The 20,912-nt window shown below is 46.7% G+C and overlaps 1 protein-coding gene across 1 annotated transcript in view; it reads right to left on the reverse strand.

Moving 5' to 3' along the window:
• Positions 1-20,912, reverse strand: part of COG5 (component of oligomeric golgi complex 5) — a 1,241,975-nt gene that overhangs the window by 1,062,605 nt on the left and 158,458 nt on the right. The window lies entirely within an intron of this gene.

A 20,912-nucleotide genomic window follows, 5' to 3' on the forward strand; every position in this document is an offset into this window, starting at 1 on the left:
GGTTCCTTGGTTGGTCAGTTTTGGGGGGCAGAAAGAGAGGAGGGTAATTCCTTTCCCCCTCTTTTCTGGGTGGCGGAAATTGGGCGTTCTTGGTCAGCAGGGACATGAAGGTTGTTGGGTTTTTGCTAAAGTTGGGCTATGGCTTGAAAAGTTTAAATAGTTGTTTCGTGGGGTGGTTACAAGGTTTTGGGTAATGTAAGTTGTTGGTGGGTAATTTTTGGAATGTGATGTTATGCGGTGGGTTGGGATGATATTTAAATGATTATCATGTTTTGGTATTGTTTGAATTGTAATTATGTTGTGCTGGGTGGGGGCGGGGTTTGTGACGTGTTAGGGGCGGGCCTGACGTTTGGGGTTGTAAGGTAACATCTTATTTAGTGAGGACTAGTTTTGTGAGGCGGCTGCCAGGTTTGTATTGTTGTAAATATGCACCTGTTTCAATAAAAGCGGCCTTTTGCACACTCTCAATCTGGTCTGGTGTCTGCTCACCCCCCCTCACCCCTCCCTCCCAAGGCCGTTAACAAAAAGAAGGGAGGAAGGCGTCCTATCAAAGAGCAGAAAAGAAAGAAGCCGTTCCCCCAGGAAACCTGTACAGAGAAAAACTTGTACTGACCATTTGTTACACCAAATAAAACCACGTAATACCGTCACTAAAACTCGTCTCCTGCCTCTCCCTGTTGCCCCAGTTACAGGTATCAACAGTACGCAACGTATCTCCCAGTGCACACTACCCAATCGCAAAAGCCCTACACCTCAAACAGAGAAGTATGTAAGGAGGAAACCAGAGAAGTGTCATAAGACTATTAGCATCCAAAGTTAGTTAAACATCTGAAAAAATGTCAAGGCGTGATCCTTTAAGGATGTCTGTTCTCTCTAAAGTGTTATAACTGAAAATGAATATGCCCATGGTAACATGAGCATTTACTTTTGATTGCACGAGGGCAGGAAGGGAAGAGGACGGGAATAATAGGATACCCAATTTGGCAATTGATGATGACTTGAACACCAAATTACTGAAACATTGCTATGTTGTTGGTCCTGTGTGTCATTTTTTTATTTTGGGAGTTTTATATAACGCAAACTCGACCCAAAGGTATCAGAGTGCGTTATAGATGGACACATTTATTGTGTTAGGCATGGGGAGGTTACCCGATTTTCCCAAAATCACCGGTTGTTGAGCGTCCCTGCCAAGACTCAAAGCCGATTCCCCTGCTTCAAGGTCAACCAATCTATCAGTTAGGCCACATCCTTTCCCTATCATGTTCATTTTGGAGAAGGTTGGCTTTTGAGGAGGGTTTCATATGGCATGTATAGGTCAGATAGAGGGAGTATTAGCATACAAGTTACATTTCGAAAGAACCTCCTAGAGAGTAACACTTTAAAACATATTGTTTAATGTAAATGGGCTTAATTACCCCAAAAAGCCAAACAGGGTCTGGCAATATATTATTCCCCTAGATCTACCCCCTTTGGCACCTATCAAAACTGCAGGAGTAGCGATACTCTTTAAAATATACATGCTGCTATAGTGGCACAGGATCCTAAGCGAGGATGAGCACTGCTTTCTCAGAGAAAGAATGAGATATAAAAACAGGACTTTTGTCAACATCCATGCCCCCAGTATGGTTCAAGTGTTTATTATCGAATTGACTATCTTTTTGTGACTCTGTTTTATTGCATGCCCATCCCGTTGTTGACACTGCAGAGATCTCAGTCTCTGACCATGCTCACATGACTTTAAAATGGAACACAGGAGGAGGGGAATTGACTAGGTAAGGTGAAAGATGGGTGTAGTGCTACCAAGGAACCTCATTAACAAATATGAGATGACCAAAGCAATTAAGGCGTTCTTTGAAATAAAAGGAGATAAGAATACCTATCCCATGACAGATTTGGATGCCATTAAGATGTCTATTAGGAGAGTAGCAATCCCTAGAATGGGTTAAACACTGAGAAAATCCAAATTATAATTTATAAAAAATAAAAAAAAATAAAAAAGACATGAATGCTTTGGAAGCTAAAGATAATTCAACCCTTTAAAGATTTGAGTATGTAAATGTTAAGGGGAAGCTCAGTTTACTGCACACAAATAAGGTGAAGCTCACCTTGTTAACAGAGAAACAACCTTTTTAAGAAAGAGGAATAAGGTGGGCATCATGTTGAGTAAAAGACTGTGGTTACAAACAGCTAAGACCACTACAGGCAACCTCAGCAACAAAGATGATAACTGGGTGACCACAGAAGGCGGAAGTGGGCCGTATTTGAGGTTAGAGACTACCTAAAAAAGTGTTGCCCGTGTGCATCCATTAAAATTAAGTTAGTGAGCTGAAGCCTTCTGGAAACAAGTAGGTGACGAAATGATACACATCACCCATTTACCAATAGTCCTTACGCCACAGTGTTGCATGTCAGGTAATTTCAAATGCCCGAAAGGCCGAAAAATGATACACCTGTTAGCTCATCTGAGCATGGTGTTAGCAACGCGCAGGGTTGCAATCACATCTGTGTCACAGCGTGCCCGAACAATAGCTTATTGGTATAGGGATGTAGCGGAGTGGTCTCTGGCAGAAGAAACACATATAGGACTCACCAGACAGGACAATAAGCTGAAGGACACGCTTATCACCTGGCGTGCTGTTTGGGGCAATCTGTTAAACCCCAACCACGTAGGTACAACAGACTCAAACAAACAGTGATGCTTCTGATGAATCTGAGTTTGCAGACACTAATAGGACGGAGGCTGGAACCCTCCCCCCCAGCCGTGTAATGAAAACACAAAAAATGAGATTGGGGATCTGCATCACACACATTAATTCTTCAACAGCAGAAGAATATATATATATATATATATATATATATATATATATATATATATATATATATATATATATATATATATATATATATATATATATGTGTAAAGGAGCGAGGGTGACATAAAAGAAAGAAACACGGCATCACCCGCTGGAGGGAAACAATTATGAGCCAGTGTTACACTACAATAACCAGCATGCTTTAATGTGAGCCGATTGAGGCGCCCACCACGGGACAAATACTGAAAATAAAATAAAGCAATTGTTTGTCAGTGTAATGCAAGTCTTTTGATACCGTGATGATCCTCTGAAGAAGGTCACTGCGTGACCGAAATGCATTAGGAACTACCAGCTTTTTCTATCAAAGTTTTAAGCATAGGATTAGCACATTGCTATCCACGCTGAGATAGAAAATGACAAAGTCTTTTGCCATTTATACAGCAAAGTCTTTAAGCATAGGACTAGTACACTGCTGGCTTTTGTCATTTTACAGCTCGTCAAGGACAGCACTGTACCTTGAGGCCCTCTCACCATATCTTTAAACAGTGTCGGGATGGGGTTGAGTCCCGCTTCAACTTTTTATGCTTCTTCTTAGTTTTCGAGTTAGGCTGAAGAAGCCTTGTCAAAAGACTTCGCTCAAGATCGACTTTGAGCGAGAGTGGGCTTTGACTTCTTTCTGTGTTCGGCGATATACAGTTTCACTTCATGGTCCCAGATTGCATTTGAATGCACAATGCCATATTCTTAGCACAACTTGGAGTAATGCCCAGAGCTCAAACATGAGAGGGGTCCCTTATGCATATCTGTGACTGACATCTGTTTCTGACAGTCACAACAAGGTTTGAACCCTGTCATCTTTGATGGGTAAATGTTTTCCCATGCACACTGGAAAAGAGTTTTGGAAGGAATTCATCAACCTATAAAATAGGAGCCGAGCTCTGTATCTGCATTCAAAATTAAGCGGGAAGATGAAATTACCTCAGTGTGCAAGGGTGGTGCTTATATGCAGCTCTGTTTTGTCAACAAGGTTGGCGTGGATTTGCACGTCCACATTCAGTCTGGCAACTGGAGATTCAATCAATCAGGGATTTCAATCAGGGATTTGTGAAGCGCACTATGGAACTCGCTGGGGTGGGTGGGGGGTATTCAGTGCAGCTCCGTACCATCTGAAGAGCCAGGTCTTGAGGCTCTTCCTGAAAGCTTGCAGTGTGGGGGTTTGCCTGATGCTAAGGGGGAGTTCGTGCCAGGCTTTGCCTGCAATGAAGGAGAAGGATCGCCCCCCGCTCTGGCTCTGTGGATGCATGGGATTTCAGCTAGGGCAAGGCCGGTGGATTGGAGGCTTCTCTTGGGTACGAAGAATGAGATTTTTTAGTTGAGGTATTGGGGTCCGTTATTGTGGAGGGATTTGTAGGCGTGAGTGAGGAGCTTGAAGGTCACTCTTTACTACAGGGAGCCAGTGGAGTTCTCATAGGTGTGGAGTGATGTGGTGTCGTCGTAGTATGCCGAGGACAAGTCTAGCTGCATCGTTCTGGACTGTCTGGAGTTTGGGGAGTAGTGATTTGTTTATTCCAGTGTAGAGGGCGTTTCCGTAGTGCAGTCTGATGCCTATGAGTGCGGGGGGAGGATCCATTTGAAGGTACTGTGGTGGATGTAGATGGTGTTGCAGCATGAGGATACTGCGTTGATCTGTCAGTGCATGGTGAGGGAGGAGTCGAGTATGATGCCGAGGTTGTGAGCGTGGTCTGTAGGAGGTTCGCTGAGTGTGGTGGGCCACCAGGTGTTATCCCTTACTGCGGGGTGGATCCGAAGACAAGGACTTACGTTTTCTCTGAGTTGAGCTTTAGGCAGCCAGGAGGGGACGTCTTTCATACCTTCCTGGAAGCCGCATCCGGTTATGTTGGGTTATTTGGTGAGGGAGAGGATGAGCTGGGTGTCATCGGCGTAGGATACTATGCTGAGCCTGTGTATTCTGACAATGGCGGCGAGAGGCGCCATGTAGATGTTGAAGAGCATGGGGCGGAGTGAGGATCCTTGGGGTAGTCCACTGATTCTTTGGTTTCGGCCGGTGAGGAAGGAGCGGATCCAGTCATGGGTGGTTCCCCTGGTGCCTGCATTGTGGAGTCTGGCGGTTTGTGTGCAGTAGGAGACGGTTTCGAAAGGCTACTGATAGGTATAGTAGGATGAGGGCTGCCATGTGGACCTGGTCAAGGAAGGTGTGGATGTCATCCAGGACGGCTAGGAAGGCGGTCTCAGTGCTGTGGTTGCTGTGGAATCCGGATTGGAAAGATGGTTCTGGACGATATTCTCTGTGACCTTGGCTGCAAAGGGTAGTTCTTGAGGTCCTTCAGGTCTGCGGAGGGCTTCTTGAGGACAGGCTTGACCTATGCACATTTCCAGTCGTCAGGAAAAGTGCCTGTTTCGAGGGGGCAGTTGATGATATGTTGTAGTTCGGGTGCGATGGTGGAGGTGGCTCTGTGGAAGATGTGGGGCAGGCAGGGGGTCGGTGAGTGCTCCTGAGTGGTCTTGGCGGTGTCTTCTGTGGTGACAGGGGTTCAGGTGGGGATGGTAGGCTGGGTTGCGTTGTTGGTAGGAGGTGTAGAGTCGGCGTCTAGGTTCTGCTCATCGAAGCTGCTGTAGACAGTTCTGATCTTGAGATGGAAGAAGGAGCAGACTTTGTTGCAGAGAAATGGATGCAGTGGTGGTCCGTCCAGATGGGTTGCGTGGTGTGGCTGAAGCGTATGTTGTGACCTTCAGCAAAGATGGGGTTGAGGATATGTCCAGCCTTTTGGGTGGGGGTGGTGACAAGATGTCTCAGTCCGATGTTGGAGAGGTTGTCCAGGAGGGCAGTGGCGTTGGGGTCGCTGGGGTTGTCGAGCTGGAAGTTCAGGTGTCTGAGGAATACGTAGTCCATGGATGCGATGGTGTGGGGTGCGACGAGGTCTGCGATGGTAGTGGTGAATGTGGCGCGCGGACTGAGAGGTCTGTAGAAGAGGGTGCCGCATAGAGTAGTTCTGGAGTTGCTCTGGATCTGGAAATGCAGGTGTTCCATGGGGGACGTGGAGTTGTTTGTGCAGGATGTGGTGAATCCGCCTACAGGGTGGTTGGCGGATCCAGTCTGATGCCTGGGGATATTCTAAGGTAAGAGATCTAACACTAACTTGTTTCTTTCAGATTTAAATCTCATCACATGGCTCTTCTCTTGTGAAGTCAATGTAGCAACAATTCATTGTTACTATTTTACACTTAATTTCAAAATTAACTATTACTGAACGTACCATCACAGTCACAGGTAGTATGACTGGATCTGAATCTCATCTGACAGAAAGTCAAGAATTTGTAAGTGAGCCAGTCATCAAGTTGATGCAATACAAATTTGGTAAAAAATGTTCCTCACTATATCGAGAAGAGCAACAAAGAGGCAATTCTTAGTCATTGTTCAAAAACTTTCTTTTGAGTAATGGCACCAACTTCTTTTGAGTAGTTGGCTACCCAACTCTTGACTCCGAAAGCTTTTCCATCTCCAATACCCTTCTAATCAGCACATAAACTCCTGCCCAATAATATACAATATTCTTGTAGAGTGGCAATGCTTAAGCCATTTTGACCAGAGGACCGAGAGCACTTCAAGGAACCATTCAGTCGCATAATCTTGTCCTTAGTGAAAATTAAATCCTATTTAAAAAGGGAAGAAGGGAGAGGAGTCAAAATGGGGGCGTGATTGGACGCACGTTCTCCTCCCATTTTCACCCGTGCCACCAAATTTAGGGTGGCGGCTGGTTCCTGATGTGGCACCGAGCTGTTAGGCTGGGTAGACACAGTAGTGAAGCAGAGAGAACATGAGGCACAAAAGCAGTGTCTCCAGCAGTGCAGCAAGCCTATAGTAAGTCAGTCCGTATCCGACAGTAAAGCCAACAGGGAAGCCACCCCCCGCACCACCCCCCACAGCCCCAAATGGCAATTATTTCCTGTCTCCAGCAAGCGAAAAATAGGTAACCTTCTGGCCCACTGCAAAGAAGAAATAGCCAAGCACAGGGATGGCTGGTACCGCTATCAGATCAGCTGCAGATGTTCTTTAAAGAAAAGGAAAAATGGAGGCGGTAGCCACGCAAATGAAAAATGGAGGCCGTAACCACACATAGGAGTTGGACCTCAGCAGCATCTAGCCATCAGTAAAAGGTCAGGGAAGGAGCATGAAAGAAACTAACAGCGTGGCCAAATGAGAGGTGCAGAGAGGGACGCACAGGATAGCACCCACAATAGCTTAGCCATCAAGTGCTTAGGGGAGAATCAAAGGCTCATGCGACAGGTTCACTCACTTGAGTCAATTAGTGGGGACTGAAGAGCGTCACCAGGAAAAGTGACTACACCCTCATTTCCAGAAGGCACCAACAGAAGCGGTAGAGACCTGGTGAAGCGTGATTGAGGACCACCAGGGGCCCTTAAGGCAAATCATGGGGCACCCTGAATCCTTTTGGCAAAGTACACACTAAGGGTCCTAGCCACATGGCGAAAATATTGGAAACCAGATGCACTTTTGCCTAAGGAAGGCTCCACAGCCATTCCCCAGAACAGGAAGACCCTGACACTCCTGCTGCAACTCCTATCTAGGAAACTCAGCATTATTCACAGAATCACCTCCTGGGGCATGGAGGCAGGGCGGCCTCAGACTGCACATACAAGCTTCAGGAGCACAGGAGACCAAACAGCAGGGCGGTGAAAGAGCCCTCTGCAGGTTACAGGCCTCGGAGTGGGAACCTATACTGCAAACCAATCTTCACAGTTGGGTATTCGCGGGGATAAGAGGGAACGAGGCAGCTGAGGCTCTACAGGAACATTCTATACAAAAAGTGCTGAAGAAGTGAAGAGCACGGATTCCTCTCCATCCCTCCCAGAAGCAGTACTGCACATCAACAGTCCAATGGAGGCTTCTAAGAACAATAAAGACAGCTGCTTTAAAGATATGCAGCTCCAATCTACTCCAAAAGATCCCAACTCCCAGCAAAGAAACAAAGCAGGCAAATTCTAGGACATCCCTGGTGAAGGAGGAAGAGGAGCTAACGGAAGAGACCCTGACATGCCAAAACATGGAACATTTGTTCTCCATCATCAAGGAAGACATAACCCGTTTGATACAGACTTGAAAAAACAACTCTGAGATATAAAGAAAGAAACTAGCAAGATGAAGGATGACCGGTTTGCCCTACAGCAACAAAGACTGCAAAGAGGATCAGGAGCTAATTAAGCAGGAACTGCTCACAATAAAAGAACAGAATGTCATCCTCCAAGACAAGTTAGAGGACCTAGAAATCAGAAAGTTGCCACATTAATCTTCAATGAATTCTACTAGGCATTTAAGGAAGAAATGCAGAGGAATACACAGAGGGGCTCTTCAGACATCATTTTGGGCCACAATGCCAAACCAATATTGAGCTGAATAGAACCCACAGGGTAGCCACCTCTCACCACCAAGATGGCCCACCGCCAAGCCTAATCACATGAGTTCACAAATATCAATTTGAGGAATGAATAATGAAAGCTGGCAAGAAAGAGTAAGTACTGTACAAAGGTTTTAAAATACAAATGGTATAGGTTATCACAGATCACCCTTCAGAAAAAGTAGGAACTCAAATTTTATCACAGACTTCCTCAAAGTCAAGAACACTGCTTACTGCTGGGGATTCCCCTTCCACCTTATCTACCAGTGGCAGGGATAGACGTGATATTACGGACACAAACCAAAGAGATGGTGGGGCTGGAGAATCAGAAGGAAGAACAGACAGAAAACAATTGGTCTGGATTGGCAAGTCTGTAGTCTATGACAGTTAAAAAAGAGCTGAAGAACCAACTGAATAAACAAGCAGAAGAGCTAGAGGGGGGTGCACACGAAGACTGGATTCCACAATGTGTGGCAGCAACCGGTGACAACTAGGGCCCAACTTAATGCCTTGCATTTGAACAGAGATGAATATGCAGCAGTGCGCACAGAGCAGAAGTTCTTCAGTGGGAGCAATAGATCAGGTAAATTATTGGCATATTACCTATCGGCATTTTACAAACGCATGAGAATTGAACTCAGACAGGATGAGAGAAGGCACAAATGCATTTCAGCTCAAGATAATATTGAGGCCTTCGGCACCTATTATGGAGGCCTGCACACGCCTGAGATCCCCTCAAAATATGCTGTGTGAACAATACATAGCCAACTCGGCAGTCTGAGTACAGACAAAGCTACGGCCCTAAAGTACCCAATAAGACCAGTGGTTATCAATGTGATAGCCAAACTGAAAAATTGGATGTTTCTGGGTCTAGAAGGTCCAACTCTATTTTATAAACAATACTGTTCAACTCATTTGCAAACAATGTGCAGGTTACGAAATTCATGTTAGAGGTGAAAATAATGTTCATACCAAAGCCCGGAAAATATCACTAAGTGTAGCTCCTAGGGTGTCATCTCACTCCTAAAACTAGATACCAAAAGGATTACAGATAGTCTGGCTGCTAAACTAGCACAGATCATCCGAGGGAGGAACTGTGGAGACGACAATAAGAAAATGCACTATATAATCAAGAACATGAACATAACATTGAAGAATGCCTTTCTGCTGACAATCTTAAGCAGTGTGTAAGCCTCCCTTTAGGCCTAAACTTGGGTCTCTTCTTTGCTTTACAAACAACGTATAATGGTCAAATCCCAAATCATATTTGTGTACACATACTATGTTAACAGATCAATCCACTCCGTGCTTTTCACTGCCTAACAATCCCAGCCATGGTCCAAGAAGCAAGTGGCAGGGGTGATCACGGTTCAAGCCGAGGAATTCCTAAGCATCCTTTCATATAGCGGCAAATACCCCTGTTCCATTCCAAATCTGTTAAAATTGCAAAGCAAGGGAACTAACTGCGATGAGAACTTATGCCCCCTCACGGGTCTTGACCAGAGATCATCATCACTGAGATAGAACTTATTTAAGAATCTTATCTAGCGCATGGCCCTAACTAAAGGTATAGATGTGCTTTTTCATAGTACAGAAAAAATACTGTAAAAGGATCCAATGGTTGTAAGCAGCTGTTTCTAAATGATGTAATATTTCAAGATAAGGCCATTTAGGTTTATGCAACATTTACTCTTGCTGCAATTTCAAGATTCAGAAATGTCATCTTGGTATTCTTATTCTGTATTTACCTTTTCGCCTCAATTAATTCCACCTTTGTTTACATGTATAAGATCTAAGCTAGGCCAGGGTGAAACAAATATGCTACTTACCAGTATGCATCTGTTCTTGGCATGTAGGGCTGCTGACATTCATATCTGTGCATAGATCGCCGTCTAGTGTTGGGTCCGGATGATTGCACATTGTTGTCCTGGAAGAGTCTTCGAAGTATCACGAGATAGGTGGCTCCTCCCCTGGACTACAGTGCGCATGGGCATCGACTCCATCCTCAGATTGTTTTTAGCCATTGTGACCAAGATGGAGTGAAACTAAGTGAATGATGACCATGCTAGAAGTATGTGTGAATTCTGCAGCTGCTACAGGCGCCGGGGAGGAGGGCGGGCGATATGAATGTCAGCAGCCCTACATGCCAAGAACAGATGCATACTGGTAAGTAGCATATTCAGTTCGAGGCATGTGGGCTGCTGAATTCATATCTGTGCAAATAATACATAGCAGTCCCTCCATTAGCGGCGGCCGCCCGTGCCAGCTGCAGCAGTTTGGAAAAGTGTTTTTAGAACAGCCTGCCCTACAGCTGCCTGCTGTTTGGAGTGCACATCAACACAATAATGCTTCGTAAATGTGTGTGTGGTAGACCATGTGGCTGCTCTACATATGTCTTCCAAAGGGATATTTCAAAGGAAAGCCATGGAGGCCTCCAACTTTCTGGTGGAGTGGGCCCGTGGTGGAATGGTGAGAGTACGTTTGGCTTTCAGATAGCATATCTGAATACATTGAACTATCCACCGAGCTAAACCAGCTTTGGAAATGGGGTTACCTTTGTGTTGTGGTGCAAAGGCAACAAAGAGTTGTTTAGTTTTCCTAAAATCCTTGGTCCTATCAATGTAATACATCAGGGCCCTTTTGACGTCAAGGGTGTGGAGCATTCTCTCCGCCAATGACTCAGGATTTTGGAAGAACACAGGTAATTCAATGGTTTGGTTAATATGGAATTGAGATACTACTTTAGGAAGGAATTTAGGGTTAGTGCGAAGCACCACCATGTTATAAGGAATTTGAATAAATGGCTCTTGGATAGTTAGTGCCTGGAGCTCACTAACTCGTCGCAGCGATGTAATCGCTATAAAGAAAGCCACTTTCCATGTCAAGAATTGAATCTCGCAGGAATGCAGCGGTTCAAAAAGGGGGACCCATCAGCCTGGTGAGGACCAAATTGAGGTTCCACTCCGGAGCTGGCGGAGTCCGCGGAGGAATAACTCGCTTGAGCCCTTCTAGAAAGGCTTTAATAGCAGGCACCCTGAAAAGTGAGAGGTGCTGCCTGTTTTGGAGATAAGCAGCCATCGCAGATAGATGTATGCGAATGGAAGCATAGGCCAAATTACATTTGTACAGATGGAAAAGATAACAAATGATGTTCTGAATAGATGCATCTAGCGGGTTAATGTTGTGGTCTGCACAGTAAATGACAAACCGCTTCCACTTCGCCGTATAGCATGCTCTTGTGGTAGGCTTCCTCGCCTCCCGCATGATAGCCATGCAGTCAGGAGGCAAGTTTAGGTAGCCAAACTCTAAGACCTCAGGAGCCAGATCGCCAGGTTGAGCTGTTGCGGATCTGGATGCTGAATGTCGCCATGGCTCTGCGTCAGAAGGCTGGGTGTGAGGCGTAGCCTTTGATGTGGTACCACGGACAGTTCTAGAAACGTGGTGTACCATGGTTGGCGAGCCCACGTTGGAGCAACCAGGATGAGAGTCATCGAGTGCTGCCTGAGTTTGCGTGCCATCAGCGATATCAGAGGTGCTGGGGGAAAAGCGTACGCAAATCTGCCTGACCAGTTCATCCATATCGCATTGCCCTGCGACTGTGGGTGTGGAAACCTGGCGGCGAAGCTTTGGCATTTTGTGTTCTCCCTTGTGGCGAACAGGTTTATCTCTGGATGACCCCACGTTTGGAAGTACGGGTGGAGTACCGATGGATGCAACTCCCACTCGTGCATTTGTTGGCTGTACCTGCTGAGCAGGTCCGCCATCTGATTGTCCTTGCCCGGGAGGTGTTCTGCCATGAGGAAGATGTTCCTCTGAATGGCCCACTTCCACATGCTCCGAGCCAGATGAGACAGCTGCGGAGAGTGGGTACCTCCCTGTTTCTGAATGTAGTCGATGGCTGTCATGTTGTCCGTCCGGATCAACACGACCTTGTTGCACAGATGTACTTTGAAAGCCTTTAGTGCCACGAAGATTGCCATCAGTTCCAGAACATTGATGCGCATCTTCAGTTGTGTTGCCTCCATAGTCCCTGCACAGTGTAATGGAGTACATGAGCTCCCCATCCCTGGAGAGAAGCGTCCGTTGTCAGGATGATCTGTGGCACAGGCTCTTGGAACGGTCGTCCCTTGCAAAGGTTTCGTGGATTTCACCAATGCAGAGAGTTGTATGCCCGACCGCTCACCAACACTAGGTCTTTCAACTGCCCGTGAGCCTGAGTCCACTGACGTGCTAAGCACTCCTGAAGCGGACGCATATGTAGTCTCGCATGCGGAACTATGGAGATGCAGGAGGCCATCATGCCTATCAACTGCATGAACACTCTCGCTGGAAGCGAGTGTTGGGGTTTGAATCGTTGTATCAGCGATTGAATGCTGCTGACCCTCACTGAATTCGGCTGCGCTGTGGCTGCCAGAGTGTTGATCGTCGCACCCAGATACTGCCGTATGTGGGCGGGCTGGAGGTGGGACTTTGGGTAATTCAGTGAGAATCCCAGGTCGTGAAGGAGGTGAATGGTGTGGGACACGTGAGCGGCACACTGCTGGGCTGACTTCGCCTGGATGAGCCAGTCGTCCAGATAAGGGTAGACGTGAATGTTCCGCCGCCTTAGGTGCGCCGCCACTGTCGCCAGGCACTTTGTGAACACCCTGGGTGCCGTGGTGACTCCGAAAGGCAAAACCTTGAGCTGGTAGTGTTGGTTTTGGATGGTGAACCGGAGGTATTTTCTGTGTGACGGGTGCAGTGGAATGTGAAAATACGCATCCTTTAGGTCTAAGGTTGCGAGAAAATCTCCCTGACTGAGCAACGGGAGCACTTGCTGCAGGGTCAGCATATGGAAGTGCTCCGACAGGATGTACTGGTTGAGGGGCCTGAGGTCCAGTATGGGCCTGAGTGACCCATCCTTTTTTGGTATTAAGAAGTACAGGGAGTAGACACCTGTGCCTCTTTCCTGCACAGGCACGAGCTCTATCGCCCCTTTTTGCAGCATGACGAGGACCTCCTGCTGCAATAAGTGCAAATGCTCGGCAGACATAGGACAGTGTCTTGGGGGTATGTTGGGTGGAGTGGATGTTAACTCCAGACAATAACCGTATTGTATAAGTTTTCTGACCCACCTGTCTGTGGTGATGGTTCTCCAGACCGGCAGGAACTGCTGAAGTCTCCCCCGACCGGTGTTGCGTGGTCGGGGGCAGTGACAAGGCGTCACTGTTTGTTGGTGGCAGAGGATCTGGAGTTGTTGTTTCCACGACCCCTGCCCTTGGCGCTGTTACCACGATATCCACCTCGACTTTTGTTGGTGTATGTGGACTTCGTGTTGCCTTTGTAGTACTGCGTGGTTTGGGAGAGCTGGCCTCTGGAAACGCCTCTAGTGCTTGAGCGACGAAAAGACCCACCCCATAACTGCTGGGACTGTAAGGCACCCATGGACTTAGCAGTTTCAGTGTCCTTCGTAATCTTTTCCAAGGTGGTGTCAACCTCTGGGCCAAACAGGTGATCTGGATTCACTGTTTGATTAAGGATGGTGGTTTGTATCTCTGGCTTAAATCCCGAGATTCTCAGCCAGGCATGTCGTCTCAGCATGACACTAGTGTTGACAGCCCTGGCTGCGGTGTCAGCTGCGTCCAGTGCACACTTAATTTAAGCATTAGAGATCAGCTTCCCTTCTTGAATAAGCATCTCAGCTGCCTCCTTGTATTCATCAGGCAGGTGCTGCAACAGGGTCTCCAGTGTGTCATAGTGTGCCCTGTCATAACTTGCTAGAAGCGCTTGTGTATTGGAAATGCGCCAGATGTTGGCCGCTTGTGCTGCCACCCTTTTCCCTGATGCCTCAAAGACCTTAGATTCCTTGTCTGGGGGAGGAGCATCACCCGTTGTCTGAGAATTAGCCCTCTTCCGGGCATTCGAGACGACAAGAGAGTCCAGAGGCAACTGTCCTTTAATGTAGGTAGGATCAGTGGGTGCTGGCTTATACTTTTTCTCAATCCTAGGGTTTATCACCCTTGCCCTGGTAGGCTCTTTAAAGATCTCTACAGCATGTTTTAAGACACCTTTTAACATAGGTAGAGTCTTGACAGTCCTCTCCGAGTCTGAAAAGGTATCAAAAAGGAAATCGACGTCAATAGGGTCAGCATGGAGCTGGACGTTGTGGTTTTTAGCTGCCCGTTCAATGAGGGCATTGAATGCTGCAGAATCTTCTGTAGGAGACGTCTTCACAGAATAGAGTTGAGTGTCTTGTCCAGAATGAGGATCACCTAGGTCAGCACCAGCAGCCCAGGGTTCATTGGTATCATCAGGGTCTGTATAGACAGGATAGCTGTACTCATCCTCATCATCGCCCTCCCCAGCGTCCACATCAGAGTAAGTGGGCGAGACATCATGAGCCTGTGGAGAAAGTGGTTCCACCAGGAAAGGAGTGGAAGCGGAGTCCTTCTTTCTCTTCAGAGGAATTTTGTAGGACTCCATTGGTTGTTCCGGGGCAATTTTCCGCTTGTGGAGGGAAAGCCAGCCCGTTTCGGCATCAATAAATTGTTCTTGTTGCTCGTCTACTGAAGGTTGTCGATGCTTCAGGGTGGGGACCACCGTCGACGACTTCGGCACCGAGGACACCTTCTCGGGGACGCTGGCGACCGCTTTAGGGGTGAAAGCCTTCAGCGCCACCTTCGGCGGCAACGTAAAGTGAATGGGCGTCGACGCCTTGTGAGGTTTCTCGACCGGCTTCGGAGGTGGAGGATCTTTTGGTCCGACCGTCGAGGCCTTCTCCCTGATGCGCTGTAGGGAGTCCGTCACCTGCTTCGTGAAAATGGCAGACGGCGCGCCGAGTCGACGGGATCCTTTGAGGCCCCACTAGGAGTGGACTCTCGGGGTGCGCCGCTCCTGGCCTTGTCCTGTTGACGTGGAGTCTCGAAAAGCTTTGTGTCACCGAGTCCTTTCTTCGGGTCACCAAGACCTTTCTTCGGGTCACCGAGTCCTTTGGTGGTGTCGACCGCCTTCGGCGCCAACGTATTCGGCTCGACCACCTTGACTTTAGTCTTCGGCGCGGCAGACTTCGTCTCGACGCCCATGACTTGAGCCTTCGGCTCGACAACACCCTTCTGCTTCTTCGGCGCCGAGGGCTCCGAGGCCTTGGATCCGACCAAAGCCACGCGCACTTTCGGTTTCCAGGCGGGCACCTGCGCTGCTTCTTGTGTCGAGACCGTAGGTTTCACTTTCGGTTTCGATTTACCAGGGTGCGGCTCAATAGCAATGTCTGTGGCCGAGCCCGAAGGCAGGGCCGGAGAATGTAAATGTAAATGTAAATGTGTTTCGATTTATATAGCGCACTTTAACCCAGGGGTCTCAAGAACCCATCGTAAGATTTTGGGTACGGCCTAGTGGCGATCCCTCGACCTGAGCCTTATGAATTGGTACGGCCCCAGTGTCAGTTTGAGGTAGCTCTTCGTCCGAGCTATCCTCCATTGCCCCGAAGGCCCCGTCGTCGTCGTCTCCTACCTCGTCGACGACTTCTTCAGCTTCGAACATTTCGGCGTCCGCGTCGTAGTCGACGTCCGACGCGGGGTTCGACAGGTTGTCACCGATGTCCCTGGTAGCTTCCTCCTCGACATCCCCGGCATCGAAAATGTCCGCAGGCGCTGGTGCAGCGTGCTGGGCCTCCTGGCGCGCAGCGCGTCGATGCTTAAGCGTCTTCTTGGACCTGAAGCGGGAACAAGCCATGCAACAGGCTTCATCATGGTCCGGCGACAGACACTTGTTGCAAACCGGGTGGACTTCGATGTGGGGATACTTCGAGTTGCAGACGGAACATCTCTTGAATGTACTTCAGTCCATGATGAACAGTCAATAGGGTCTGAGGCGTCGACTGGGCCCTCCGCGCTGAAAGCACGCAGGTGTATTGAATCCGGCTCGGAACCGAGCTGGAAGAACTAGGACCGAACGCAAGACTATACCGACGAAGAAACTAAAGACCTTTTGGTCTTAAGAAAGTTTTTTATCGATTCCGACTAGAGGGACCCCAAAGACATCCGAACCCAATGGCGGAAAAAAACAATCTGAGGATGGAGTCGATGCCCATGCGCACTGTAGTCCAGGGGAGGAGCCACCTATCTCGTGATACTTCGAAGACTCTTCCAGGACAACAATGTGCAATCACCCGGACCCAACACTAGGCGGCGATCTATGCACAGATATGAATTCAGCAGCCCACATGCCTCGAACTTTAAGTTACATTGGTTCAAGTGGCATAATTCCAGGAATTTTGTGTTACACAAAATTATGCCATTAAGGAGCGTCACTTAAATATGCGGCAGTTCGTGGAAAATTATACCACAGGAGCAACCAGAACCCGAGTAGGCGTTGTTCACATCAATTGCGTTTTTCATGTTACTTTTGTGGCGCAAAACACATTGTTGCATCAAAAATTGGCACGGACGTATTTTGTGCTCAAATATAGTTTCAAATGACGGATTTGCATTTTGTGTAATTATGCCTAATTTTGTGTAATTTCTCCAAAATGTCGCATAATTTACACAATAGCCAATGACACAAACTTTACACACCCCTAAAGTAATCCTGAAATATTAATTGTATTAATAAAATCAGAAGTAAAACATTTTTTTTTTAAATGTGTCTCCTGATATCACATTTGTAAGTGTGGAAGATACAGGACGGGACTTTAAAATGTAAGCATTTGAATTTAACCTACTTGTATAGTGGCCCCCTTCTTGCATCAAGCCCCCTTTCTCTCAGTTATATAATTAAAGTTATATAAATTATTGTTTTCAACTGTAAATTCCAACATTACTATGGCCGCGTCTTGAGCAATACGAAGGGCATTAATAATAACTGTATTACAATATTCCTGCAATACTACAGGGATATATTCTGCCAACATATCCTCTGCCAACTATCTAATAAACAGGAACTTTTCCATGGGGGTTATGAGAATATTTTAGTACATTCAGAGATGTGTGTGGTCATTTCGTACACTTAGCTAAGGAAAAAATATCCTCTCCTCCGGTGATCCTGGGTGTGTTCATGACCATATTCTGTTTGTTGCTCCATGCATCTATATGGGTAACAACGGTGGGGTGGGGAACCACGGTTACTGTTACACAGGCATTTGTTTTTTGCTAAACTCCTGGTAACTCCTTGCCTATTCCCCCAGCTGTTTTGCTCTAGAAAAATAGCTACTCCATTTAGGTCAATGTCAGTCTTCCTTTCATAGGGCTGCCTGAGGTCCCACATGATTTGTTTTGACCATCAGGGCATCGAGAAGAGGCAGTTAGTCTGTAAAGTTCAGATGTTAACCATATCCACCTTCGAAAGCACTGTATGAATGTGTTTGTGTTTCACTCCCAGATTAAAGAGTGGGAATATGTTAATTCCAAGAATTACAGTACATGATTCTCGAGGAGAACTATTGTGGTGGTTCTTCACCAAGGGATGGAATACAGTGTTTAAGCTAAGTTTTTTTTAAAATTTAATTTAAATCGTTTAAATCACAGCTACATAGTAGGCATCGCATTGTTATACATATATTACTTTGGCATATATGACAATCTAAACTTTACACTGTCTATACAACTTGCACCAACTACTTTGTTAACATCCCTGTTTCATACACAACCATCAGTAGCATTTCCCAGTGCAGAACACCTCCCTCATTGCTCAATGTGGTGTCGCAGCATAGGTGTAGTGGTTAGATGTGTTTGTGGATCATGCTGCACAGCTATGCTCTCCTGGCTGTGCTGTGTGTTGTGCTCTCCTTGTTGTCGTAGATATTCCCTCAAGGGCTGCCATATGTCCTTTGGGCGAGATGTAGCTCTGCGAACAATTCACTCAAGGTGTCGGAGCATATCATACTCTTAATCCAACTGTTTACCGAGGGTTTTTGTTTGTTGCCCCAGCGTATAACTATTTCTCGTTTTGCCAAAAACATTGCCATTGCTACAAATCTGCACATGTTCTTGGGAATCTCATCCAAATAACCCAATAAGGCAAGCAGTCACACGTTCTGGAGGCGATCTCTCAACCATAGTCATTACAATTTGGTGACTGTAATGCAATATCACTGTGGGATGTTAATCTATGAACAGATTGTGCGATTTCATAAACAAAGGAATTTAGAAATCGAGTTTAGTTGGATGCCCTCCTAGGTTATGATTGTCTCAAGACTGACGGAAGCCTTTCCTAACAAAGAAGTAGAATACTCCACCTTCTCATTAGCTTTACCATGGAAGGAGCAGCAGCAGAAAATTGGAAGACAGTGCCTATAGAGGCATCCTTTACCAGAATATTTGGAAAGGATTAACTAAAAGTGATAGAATAACAACATGTTACAACACTTCCTCATTTCAGTCCTCCCGCACAAACAACGTGCATCCCTTTTGCTGAAATGTAATTTCTCAAAAACTGAGCCATACTCAAATTAACTCCCAAGTCCTTTAATGGTTTATCAAAGTTTCGAGTACCACGGTTCCCAGGCTAGTGTTTTACACTTCTTTTAAATAAAATTAGGTTTGTGGAATACTGATAAATCAACTTCTTTTGAATAGTTTGCTCTGTTTTGAATTGATTCACTCCAGACTCCTCCCATGGCACTTCCCTATGTTGTACCCTTAACTGACTCGTCATTACAGAATGCTCACCAGACACTTGATTTCAAGACAAGCAAACCTAAGTAAAAGGTAACCACATACTCCAACCTCTAGTCCTTTGGCTAAATATACTAATAGCGTCGACTTCACTTGGTTGCACTGGTAATGTATTGATCCACTTGTGAGCACTCTCTTAAGCAAAGAGGGGAGCTCGAGTCTGCACCAACAGTCCAAGACCGTAAGCTCCTAGGTCTCATGCTGCACTTCTTGTAAGAACCCAAGCTGCCAAGTAAGTTCTTAACTTGTGCCTCAACTGCGGACATTCAAAGTGCCAGTACCCGCAGGCCTCAGTCAAAACAACAGGCAGTTCAAAAGCACAAGATGCAGAGCTACAGAGCACACAGACAGCATAGCTCGGTCTTCACACACAAACACAGCATGAGCCCACTGGAATACGTTTATACAAATAAAAGAATATAAATCAAATAACCAAAAATAGACATAAGAAAGGCTATTTTAAACATCAAAATGATTGGATTTATCGGATCATTGAGACTATGACTTCACTCATTTCACCAAGACATACATTCTTTTTATACTGCATAGTTCCCAGACAAGATGACTAGTATAATATTTTTCAGATAATCACCCCACAGCAACACAGATGAGATCCCAGTATCATAGAATCAAATGATTACAAAAAAACATTTCATACTCAAAGGTGAAGGACGACACAAAGCAAGCGGTTAAAACTAAAGGCAAGTATGCATCAAATTGATTAACGTTGGTGTTGAAGTATTTGCATAACATCACACAAGCAGATAACTCAGACCACTCTTGCTGGTTGACCTGGGGTACACAGGATGCTGTGCGGGAAGGCAAAAACTAGGCAAGTTGCTTCTGTAGGAGTCATATCATCGAAGAGGAAACTGCGACAACAGCATTAGATTTGAAAACATATGGCCCTTCTGACTGAAGCATTTTACCTGAAGGGCAATGTACATCTGGCTTTGGAAATAATAAACAAGTGCATCTTAACCACATATGCTGATCCGCTTCACGAGAATGCAGGTCACTGGGTCCCTCTCCCATAAGTCCAAGATGCAACCAGCTACTGATTGGGAAGGTCCACTTTCACCCTCCCAGTTCAACTGGTTAATAATCTCCTAGTGAAGAAGATTTTTTTTTTCTTTTTTCAGCGATACCTGCGTTAAACCAACTCCATGACGGAAGAAGATAGGAGGCTTTTATTGCCCCTCAAGATTGCAAGTCTATCTAAGGAGTCAGCACACGCTCTCCCGTCTGTGCATCTATCATTACAGATCCGTTTTCAAGACTGTGAAAGTATCAAACACAGCCCGCGCACGCCTTCGCTCGGAGTTAATCGCACACGGCAGAGCGTATATTTAACTAACCAGTGAGCACACGCCATGCGGGCCGTTCATGTTTTAGCATAGAGCCGCATTCCAACCGCATTTGAGTCTGCAATAGCCATAAATGTAATCTACGGGCTCTCTACTCTACGAGGCGACTACGCCCCACAGAGTGCAGCAGAGAGCAGCGAACGCCAAACCGGTAACACGAGGAGAGAGGAGAGAGAAGCGCCGGCTCCGGCTCCGACTCCGGTTTCAGCTCCAGCAGTCCTGCGGCTCTAGAGAGAGCGTTTCCCTGCATTTCCCTGCAGGCGAGAGGAGGCGAGCTGCAGTGAGCGCCGGTGAGCACCGGTGAGCGGCGGCGGCGAGAGGCGGTGTCCCGGCCGAGCACCATGGCCATGGCTGTGATTGAGCTGCCCACGAGCCGCCCTTAACAGTTCAGAAAGCTGGCTTAAGCGGTGCAACATCATATCGGAGCATATTGGAGCACCGTAGCCCCACAAAAGTCACATGCTGTATGCCACCAAACTAAAAGACTTAGTGACTTTTGAAACACCTGAGCCTGAGCCTGAGCCTCCCGAGCCTTAAAGCCTTAAAGCCGCAGTGTGGTGCGAATTACATCTCAGAGCACTGTGCCCTGAGGTGAAGCGAAAGCAGAATTTTAAGCCGTGGAGGGGGAGAAGAAGAGAGAGCAGAGGC

This window comes from Lissotriton vulgaris, chromosome 1_1, assembly GCF_964263255.1.
Source record: "Lissotriton vulgaris chromosome 1_1, aLisVul1.2, whole genome shotgun sequence".
Lineage (NCBI taxonomy): Eukaryota > Metazoa > Chordata > Amphibia > Caudata > Salamandridae > Lissotriton > Lissotriton vulgaris.